This window comes from Bubalus bubalis, chromosome 14 (genome assembly GCF_019923935.1).
Source record: "Bubalus bubalis isolate 160015118507 breed Murrah chromosome 14, NDDB_SH_1, whole genome shotgun sequence".
NCBI classification, from domain to species: domain Eukaryota; kingdom Metazoa; phylum Chordata; class Mammalia; order Artiodactyla; family Bovidae; genus Bubalus; species Bubalus bubalis.
Window position 1 is genome coordinate 48,987,390 of NC_059170.1, and position 11,132 is coordinate 48,998,521.

The window sequence follows — 11,132 nt, forward strand, 5'->3', positions numbered from 1 at the left end:
AGCTTTGTCTGAACATGGGATTTTGCAAAGCCCACCTGGACAAACTCTCAGAGATTCCCCCTACCAGTCTCATCCACGTGTCAGCCATGAGTTTTATTTCCCCACATTTCTTCTGGGAATGCCAGGATGCTGGGTTCCTTTGAGTCGGATGTGAAATCGTGCAGGACCCAGTTAGCTGAACGTTGAAACGAAGTAGACACAAGCCCTAACCTTGTATGGTCTTAAGCAAGAGAAATGACTTGCAGAACACTGAGCAGCGACGGCCCATATAAAACTTATTTTGATGGCAGAGACTCAAGCAGGCTGTGCAGGAGGCCACACAGTTTACAAAGGAGAGGTCTGCTAATTGCACAGCGGGGCTCAGCAGATGGCACGCAGCCCAGAGCGTAAATTTAGATGGGTTCCCCCTGCTCTGTCTCCACGAGTTCCAGACGCAGAGTGGAAGATTCTTTCCACCCCTACGCAAAGTCGAGGAGAAGAGATCGATGTTGCATTTCTCTGAAAGATAACCCGCTGTTCCAAGGGAGGGCCTGGTGGTTAAACAAGACATTTCTCTCTCCTTACCCACCTAGAGTGACCATGCCATGTCTCTGAAGGGCTCTGCTATGGATTCCTAGTTGCCAGTATTTCAGGAACTCAATTGGCAATTCATTTATTGATGTTTATAATTTGTACAAAGTTTTCCTTGCTCAAGTTCAAGGGAATTTGACATGGACATTCCCTTGTTCATTCATCGAATCAGCTCATTTGTCTTTCTAAAGGGCAGTGTCCTCCTTCTCTTCCATCACAGGGTCCTGGCGGATGTGGGCCTGACTAGATCTGTCTCTGGCACCTGTCCCTGCCCCCATTCTCCACTGATGGTTTGGTATATTCAGCTGATCTCAGTCAGGGGTCCCCTTCCTCCCTCTCGGCTCCCCAGGAGTCCTGCTAGAAGCTGTGCTCCCTCTTTGCAAGAGGGTGATGCTCCAAGAAAAAGGGAGCAGTCCCCCAGGGATATATGTTCAGGCAAGAGCTGGTGCCACCTCATGTCTTGGTTCCTTCCCCCTGGTCTCACCAGTCCATTGATCTCCAGGGTCCCCTTCGCTGGTAACTCCAAATCTCTCCCTGGTTAGATTATGTGTTGGTTTACATCTCACTGTGTCTGTCACTTCTCAGACTCACAGCTGCATCAGGAAAAACTAAGAAAAAAATTATTTACTCATTTGAAATGCAGTGAGGCTTTCTGAGGGGCCCACAGAAGTGCCATCTATTCCAGACCTTTGGAATGAAGTTGAGTTGTATGTGGGAGGCTTTGGGGAGTGGTGGTATAGGAAGAGATGACATCTATCATGCCCAGGCTCATGGACATAAGAGACCTGCATTTTGTGTTGTAGAATATAATCAGTAGACCCATTAGGAAGCAGCAGGGCTCTTTGGGGGAGGGACTACTTCCAAGTCTAGTCAGGAAATAGACAAGAGGAGCCAAGATGTGTTGTAACAAAGGAAGCAGAGACGATGATGGGTCGTGTGAAAGGATGTAGGAGCCAAAGTGAACCACCTCCCAGTGACTAAAGATGGAGAAATAAAAGAATAAAGAGAATTAGTAAATGCGATTGATTGAAACACATGAAGCTCATAAAAAGTCATGAATCCATTATCATCATCATCATCATCACTTAAGAGAGAGACTCTTATCCCCACCAAAAAAAAACAAGCAACCAAACGAACAAATAAACACAACCTTCGGACACCACTGGAATTAAGTAGGGCACCAAATCCTTACTCTGAAAATGAGCCCTAAGAAAAGAAAGAATTAAGCTGCTATCCAGCCCTTTTTTATGAACTATATTTGAGGGTAAAAATAGTCCCCACTGATGAGGGAAAATCACCTTCTGGAAAGAATCCAAGGAATGGGAAAAAGTCATGAATTTGTAAAAACAGTCTTTTGCAGCCTCTAATGAAATGATTGATGAAGCCACACTTGCCAATGAATGATCCACTCATGGAGGGCTGGGGAGGGGTCTGACAAAGGACCACTGGGGCTGTCAGCCCGACCCTGCTTCTTGGTTAAGCATCCCACTCCACAACAGGGGCAACAGGGCCCCGTGCACTTGCAGACGGACGCACCATGGAGAGAACTAAGAGACACAACCATCTGATTTGTCATAACTTTTAATGGAGTATAATCTGTAAAAGCAGGGAATTACCATGCTGTACCTGAAACTAACATTGTAAATCAACTATGCTGTGTATGTGCTCAGTTGCTTCAATCACGTCCAACTGTTTGTGACCCCATAGACTGTAACCCGCTAGGCTCCTCTGTCCATGGGATTCTCCAGGTGAGAATACTGGAGTGGGGTTGCCATACCCTTCTCCAGGGGATCTTCCCAACCCAGGGATCAAACCCAGGTCTTCTTTATTGCAGGCAAATTCTTTACCATCTGAGCCACCAGGAAAGCCCAAATCAACTATACTTCAGTTAAAAAAACATATAGTACCATCCCACAAAATGAAAACAGCTCACAAATAATAGAATTATGGCTGACCAAGCAATTTATGGAGAAGTTCAGATGATAGAACGTACCGTATGTTGCATGATAAACGACATCATTAGTAATCCAAGAAACAAAATAAATAAATCAGCAAAAGTCTTTATAAAAATAATAACCAACAGCTATTTGTAGACCTAATTTGGATCTACTTATAACAAGTCAGCTTGAAATACAGATTTTTGACAGTTGAGCGAATGTAATCACAGAATGGGAATAAGAGGGTAATGGGCTGTAATCATGTTTTGTTTTTGTTTTTTTAAAGGTTCATATTTTTTAGAGCTACATCCAGATGGCAGTGAGGAAATGATACCAAGTCTTTGTATAACGGAGTCCATTCCATTATGATCTCTGCTTTTGAGTATGTTTGACATTTTCATGATGTAAAAAATTTAAAAATGAGGTTTTCAGGTGAATCTAAACCTTACCATGAGAGCCTTTCATGAAAGCCTCTCCTGGGCTTTCTTTCCTGGGTCGGAATTTGTGGTTCCTGCAGGAGTTTCCCAGCCTGAGTATCTCAGAGTGGACATGGGCAGCAAAGGGAGGGCTCATGAAGGGGGTGTGCCCACAGGGGTCCCTGGGGGAGGTCATTCCAGAGATAGCAGCACCCATGCACCCCAAGAACCCCTGCCCTTCCTGATCCTTTCTGAGATCCCCAAAACATTTCTTTCAGCATTATGTTCAATTTGGGGTCAGATTTGAGAGGCCCAAAAAACCAGAGTATACATTTTGCTTTAAATATTAAATGAGAGGTGGTTGGTGTCTAGTTCTCAGCCTTTCTTCTATGAATTCTAGTGCTGAAGACCACCTAGTCATCAAAATCATAGCAAAGAGCCAGAATTCTAGAATATCACCAACCATGGTGCTTACTGGACAGGTTTAGAGAGCCCTTTTTATGACTTTGCAGGCATCAGTTCAGTTCAGTTCAGTCGCTCAGTCGAGTCCGACTTTTTGCGACCCCATGAATCGCAGCACACCAGGCCTCCCTGACCATCACCAACTCCCGGAGTTCACTCAGACTCACATCCATTGAGTCAGTGATGCCATCCAGCCATCTCATCTCCTGTTGTCCCCTTTTCCTCCTGCCCTCAATCCCTCCCAGCATCAGAGTCTTTTCCAATGAGTCAACTCTTTGCATGAGGTGGCCAAAGTACTGGAGTTTCAGCTTTAGCATCATTCCTTCCAAAGAACACCCAGGGCTGATCTCCTTCAGAATGGACTGGTTGGATCTCCAAGCAGTCCAAGGGACTCTCAAGAGTCTTCTCCAACACCACAGTTCAAAAGCATCAATTCTTCAGCACTCAGCTTTCTTCACAGTCCAACTCTCACATCCATACACGACCACTGGAAAAACCACAGCCTTGACTAGACGGACCTTTGTTGGCAAAGTAATGTCTCTGCTTTTGAATATGCTATCTAGGTTGGTCATAACTTTCCTTCCAAGGAGTGAGCGTCTTTTAATTTCAGTAAGTGTTAAAAAAAAATTCTTACAGAGCCACACCAGTGCTGGGAGGACAGGAAACTGGGAGAGTCTGAAAGGATGCCCTGTAGAGCTGGAGCCCCCTGTCTCAGGGCATCCTCACCTCTCATTCTCCTGCTGAGCTGCGACATTGCCTGTGGGACCCTGGGGCTGGGTGTGAGACCTACTTACTGTCCAGCATCTACTCCAGCCACGGTGGGGATGGGGTTCACTTCCCACTTCCCAGGAGTTCCCCATGGTCAGGGCTTGTTCTGGCTGGTGAATGTGAGCAGAGAAGACATGTGTCACCTCTGGGGAGAAGCATTTAAGAGGTGGTGACAGGCTCTCCAGGTCCACTTGCCTCTGGTACAAATGCAGCCACCAGAGAGGACACCACCCACCCAATGACATCGTGGACGAGGGAGAAACCCCAGCCCACCCCCATCTCTCTGTCTCACAAGCTGCTAAGGTTTGGAGGGTTTTGTTACTGCAGTGTAACTTACCTGACACTTCATCTAATACAGAGTACGAAAATGGGGTGGACACTGGTCTTTTCAAAACATCCTATGTTTGTTTACTTTGCATGTTATGTTTTACTACCATAATAATTAGGATAAATTAGTTAGGGTTTACTATGCTAAGTATAGCTATTACTTAGGTTACCTATTACCCTATTTCTGTCTCGCCTATTCCAGTTTCACCACAAGCTATGTGTAAGGTCTATCATTATTACTGAGGAGCTTACAGGCAGTGTGGTGGTAAAGAATCCACCTGCCAATGCAGGAGACCTAAGAGATGCAAGTTCGATCCCTGGGTCAGGAAGATCCCCTGGAGGAGGAAATAGCAACCCGCTCCAGTATTCTTCACTGGAGAATCCCATGGACAGAGGAGCCTGGTGGGCTACAGTCCATGGGGTCACCAAGAGTCTGACACAACTGAGTGACTGAACACATCATTATCATCTCCATTTCGTATCTGAGACAGGCAGAGGCCCGGAGAGGTTAGGAAGTTTGCCCAAGGACGCACGGCAGGTCTAAGGCAAAGCCAGGACTAAACCTAGGCAGCTCAGTTAGAGAACAGCTCTTAACTAGAACCCTATCTTTTCACTGGGTGAGCGTCCCATCTCTACATTTGCAGTTCTATTACTGCTCACACTGGTTTATTAAGTACTGTTGTTTTTTGTTTTTGTAAAAAAAAAAATCTATTTCAGAGAGTAGTTCAATAAAACAATAACCTTGAGGCCAAGTCCTTGAGCTTTACAGACTGCTTCCCTGTAGGATGTGTAACAACAGTACTTTTGTCCAAGAACAAAAACTCCTCACAAATTGCTCTGTTTATTAGAGGAAAACTTGCCTCAGAGATCACTTCTCACTGGATAAACAGTCACGCTGAAGCCTCCGCAGGTTTTCCAGAGGTTTCTGTCAGCGGCAGGCTCTGGAGGTAGCTCTCCCCCAAGAAGTGGACTCTGCATGGGAAAAACTAGCCTCAGCTCGACCCACGGTCCTTCCTGCTTCCCGTCTTCTTGGGGCTACGTCTTCTGAGCCTTTGTGTGTCTGGTACTTCTCTGAGTGATTCACGTGTGTTGATCCTGACAGGAACCCTGTGAGGTAGGACTGTTATTAGTCGTTACTCCACCAACGGGGAAACTGAGGCACAGAGCAGTTAAGTTTCTTTCCCAAGGCCACACAGCAGGACCAGGGAATGACCAAGCAGCCTGGTCCAGATCCAGGGCTCCACATCACGACAGCATCACACCTCATCCCTGGCTTATGTTTCCAGGGACTGCCCCCCAACTTGAAGCTGCCTGGGATAAGTTGTTGGGCAGCACACACGCCACTTCAGAAACTTCCCCCCAACCCTCTTCCTTCCCAAGTTCTCCCCTGGGCTTTCTCTCCTGGGTCTGAATCTGTTGTTCCTGCCGGAGTGTCCCAGCCTGAGTATCTCAGAGTGGACACCGGCAGCAAAGGGAGGGCTCATGAATGGGGTGTGCCCACACGGGTCCCTGGGGGAGGGCATTCCCTGGAGAGAGCAGCACCCATGTACCCCAAGAATCCCTGCCCTTCCTGACCCTTTCTGAGAGCCCCAAAATGTTTCTTTCAGCATTATGTTCAATTTGGGGTCAGATTTGAGAGGCTCAAAGGACCAGAGTATAAACAACTTCTCCGAACGTCATGGGATGGCCATGGCCCAAGGAAATTTGCAGGAAAGTGATTTTTTCCCCCTTGCCCCTCATATATTGGTGCACTGCTGAGCTCAGATTAAACTTAGTAGCACGGACCTGCGTGTGTGCTCAGTCGCTCAGTCGATCTGATTCTTTGCAACACCATGGACTGTAGACCACCAGGCTCCTCTGTCCATGGGATTATCCCAGCAAGAATACTGGAATGGGTTGCCATTTCCTACTCCAGGAGACCTTCCCGACCCAGGGATCAAACCCATGGCTCCTGCATTGGCACTGGGCCAGCCCCAACCTGTGACAGGTAGGATACGGGAAATAGGTATAGAAGCCAAGGTCATGCTTGCTACAAGGACAGTCAGCTGGCATGGAGGCCTCACCTGTCAAAGCAAAGGTTGCTCTGGACAACTGCCCAGCCATGCTGTGTGGACTCACACGATCCTGGTGGTGGTCCTCCCATCCTTGCCTGGGAGAAAGTAGCAAGAAGCTTAACAAGGGTAAATTTCCTTCATTCCAGCATCCTTTCTGGCTCCAGCTCTGACAGCCGAACTGCTTCAGTCACAGCTGCCTTTGGGTCATTCTTGCTTTAGTGCCCCCTGGACCGGCTCGTTCTGCCCCCTGAGTCCTGGAATCTAAACAGGACTGCTAGTTTGCAGAATGTACTAGGGGTGGCAGTGAGGGTGTTTGAGGAGAGTGCTGTGTGTCTCAAATGAAGCTGTCTGCTTCCTACATCTTTGACTTCCAAGTATTTACTGACTTCTTACATACCTGTGGGGTTATGCCGGACCTTGGAACCTTCAGGAGAGAAGCTCTGGAGCATAGACCATTGCTGGAGCTGGAATCACTAGGGTCTTTATATAATTTGATGTGCTCAGATGCTCAGTCTTGTCTGTGTCTGTCGTGAAAGAGGTTCTTCTTTGAGACACAATCCGCCGGTCACAGGTCATGAGAAGATATGAGTGTCCTTCACTCACTGATGCCCATGTCATCATTGTTCATGGTCAAGGATCAAATTCCTACCAAGTGTCTGGTAATCTCTCCAGACAGACCCCAGGAAGCCGATGCTGAAGAGATGCTCTGAGAGTCTGAATCTGTCATCACATCCAGGCAACACACATAAATGGACAAGTCCTGAGGCTCCTTCCAGGAAGAACCTCCTCAGTCAGCCCACTGTCCCCTCCTCCCTTTCCTTCCTGCCCCCCATCCTGACCTCTTCTTTATCTCCTTCTCTCATCTTTCCGTTCTACCAGAAGGAAGACCAGTCAAAGACTGGTTCATTTGTTTACGCACAGTCTTGTTCTAGAAAGGCTCCTTGAAAGAGTGCAGAAAACACAGCAAGGTGGTATCTGTGTCAAGTAGGACAGTGAGAGAAGGAAAAGCAGTGGCTGTCAAAACCTGAGGCCCGGAGACGAGACAGAGAGACTTGCTCAAGCCCAGCGGAGCCGCACGGCCCTTGGTTCCGCCCCCACGTGTCGGTGTTCTCTCCGGAGATCCGGCCCTCCCCTCCCTGACTGTGTCATCTGCCAGAGTCACAACGGTCAATCCCATTCGTGAGCAGATGAGTCTACAGCAGAGGCTCTTCCCATTATCTGGAAGCCCAGTGAGGGATGTCATTAAGGGCAGCGATACACCCGTGAAAAGGTTACACTCCTCGCATCCCCCTGCAGCCATGGTGTTAAGCTCCGGAGAATGAGATGGACAGAAGACCATGTGGCCTCACCTTCCCCGACTCTTCCTGTTCTCAGACTGTGGAATTCATGAGGAGAGCGCCCTGGTTCATGCTGGACCATGACATGGCCTTGGGGACAGCAGCCACATGCTGGGGATGATAAAGAAAAGACAGAAAGACAAGTGTCGGGTCCTGGATGAGGAGTGCATTCCCTGTATCAGCCCTGAGGGGCCTACCTCCAGATTACCACCAGCTGGGCAAGAAATACGCCTCTTCTGTTGAAGCTACTGATATTCAGCATTTCTGGTATGTGTGCTCAGCCGTGTCTCATTCTTTGCAACCCCATGGACAGCAGCGCACCAGACTCCTGTGTCCATGGGATTTCCCAGGCAAGGATACTGAAGCATGTTGCCGTTTCCTCCTCTGGGGAGTCTTCCTGACCCAGGGATCGAATTCACATCTCTTGTGTCTCCTGCATTAGCAGGCAGATTCTTTACCACTGAGCTACCTGGGAAACATTCTGTTATAGGAAGCCATGCCGAATTCTTTTTTTTTTTTTGGCTATGCTACATGGCTTGCGGGATCTTAGTTCCTGATCAGGGATTGAACCCAGGCCATAGCAGTGAAACCACAGAGTGCTAACCACTGGACCATCAGGGCAGTCCTGCCATACCTAATTCTAAGTCTCTCTCTCAAATCTTTGTGTCTAGCTATGCTCATTTCACCTACATATCTGACATTTCTTCTTGAATGGTAAATAAGCATCTCAAACTGAAAAAGACCCAAACAGAACTCTTGACATTTTTCTCATCTGTTTTTCGTGCTTGAGGGCCTTGCAGAGCCTTCTTGATCTGAAGTTAGTACCACCAAAGGCTCACTGACTTAGGATGAAAACCAGGGAGTCATCCTCAATTCCTATTTATTTCCCTCTCCCACATCAGCAAAATTTACGGGCTCTACCTCCGAAGTAGACCCCGGGTCCCTCCACTGCTCACCACTTGCCCAGCTCTCACCATCGTAGCCACTGACATCTTTTATGTGGAATCTCATAAAAGTATCTCACCCACTCTGATTCCACTCCTCCTCCAACAGTGCTTCCTCCAGAACAGCCGGAAAACATACATCAGATCACATCACTCATCTGCTCAAAGCTTCTTGTTCCCACTGCAGTCACCCCACTCATCATGAGCTGGACTCCTTGACCTCCTTGCCTTTTCCACCCTAACATCCTCAACCCACCAATAAATAGGCTGGGAACACTCCTCAGTAATCTTCCCAGGCTACCCCTACCTGAACTTATCCTCTCAAAAGCTTGCAGGGCAGGGTGGCCATGCTGGGGGTGGGGAGATGCATATAGAGAAGTCATAGTACACACGTAAGGTTTCTTGTATTTTATTGTAAAATTTCAAGGAGATTTTGCAGTCAATGCTATAATACATTGAACCACTGGGCAAATGGGTGGCCAGCAAGAAGCTATGCTTTCTCTCTGGCTCGGTGAACCTGGAGCCTGGCCACCCATGAAGTCACATTGCTGCACATCACCTGGGGACCCTCTCCTGCCTTTGTTCTGACTTTGGGCTAGTTTATCAAAGTTCACCGCTCTCCCTGTACCTGAAGTATGCAGAGATCGCTTTGGGGGTCAACCCCCTCAGAGTTGTTGCTTGGCCTGGGAAGGTCAGATGCTCCCACAGATCAGCAGGAGAATACCGATTGTTTATGAATGTTAAAAACATGATGAGTGGTCAAAAGTCAATGAAATTAGCTAAATACGGCCAAGATTTGCAAGCTCTGCAGCAGGATGAAACAGCAAATCTTTCACTGATAGAGGGTTGTCATTAAAGCAAGAAACTGAAGCCCATGGAGAAGTGATTTGCTTGCCACCACCCCCTGCTCCATGAACGTGTTCTCCACGCCACCCCCGGCAGACACCTCAGTCCCCCCAGCTCCTCCTGAAGCTGGTCCCACTCCCAGCACTGTGTCCTCCCTCTTATAGGTCTTCTACCCAAAAGCCAGTCTGGGGCTCTAATGAGAAGGGAAGGGACCAATCAGTCTCTTTTTCAAAAAAAATTTTAACTGAAAAAAATATATGAATGAGTACAATAATGGTGGGGGGGGGAATCTAACTGTTAAAGAGGATGTGCAATGAAAAGTAAATTTAAGAGTGGAATCATTCAGAGCATAGATTTCAGGCAAACTGCCTTGGTTCAAACCCAGCTCCTCCCCTGCCAGTCTGGTTGACCGTAGACAAATAACAGAAACTGTGTGCCTCAGTTTCCTTGTCTATAAAATGGGAACCCTAATATCTATCTAGAGAACTGTTGTGAGGATGGTTGTTGTTGTTGTTCAGCCTCTTAAGTCATGTCTGACTCATTGCAACTCCATGGACTGCAGTATGCCAGGCTTCCTGTCCTTCACTATTTCCCAGAGTTTGCTCAAATTAATGTCCATTGAGTCGATGATGCCATCCAACCATCTCATCCTCTGTCGCCCCCTTCTTCTATTATTATGCTCAATCTTTCCCATCATCAGGGTCTTTTCCAGTGAGTTTTGACTCTTCACATTAAGTGGCCAAAGTATTGGAGCTTCGGGTTTGGTATCAGTCCTTCCAGTGAATATTCAGGGTTGATTTCCTTTAGGATTGACTGGTTTGATCTCCTTGCAGTCCAAGGGACTCTCTGTGAGGATTAAGTTTGTTAATTCATGTAAAGTGCATAGGTAGGTGCCAGCATACATAAGCCCTGTCTAGAGAGAGGTGATATTGTTATTGTGATTGTTTCAATTTCCTTAGACTTTGAGGGAACCAGAGGTGACAGCTTTTCATGTATCTTTCTGGACATTGTTTATGCAGACATAAGTACATCTCCTTTTTACATGGAAAGTAACAGGCTAACACACTCTTTTACAAAGAAGCTCATATGTGTTTCTGCCTCGTTCCTTTCATACAAATATTCCTTATGTGACCAGTTCCTACTGATGGACATTTAGGTTATTCTTCTGTTATGTAGTCACAAAGACTAAGGTAATACAACCTTTTACATGACTTAATGTGTATATATGTGAGTGTATCTATAGAATAAATCCCTTACAGTTGAATTGCTGGACCCAGTCTATACACATTTTATACTTTGAAAGGTATAGCTGAATTGTCCTGTAGTCCAGCAGTCCCCAGTCTTTTTTGGCATCAGGGACCAATTTCATGGAACACAATTTTTCCATGAACCCACATCTGGTGGGTGGGGCTCCTTCCCACATCTGGAGTCGGGGGATGGTTTCAGGTGGTTCTCAAAAGTAACATGCATC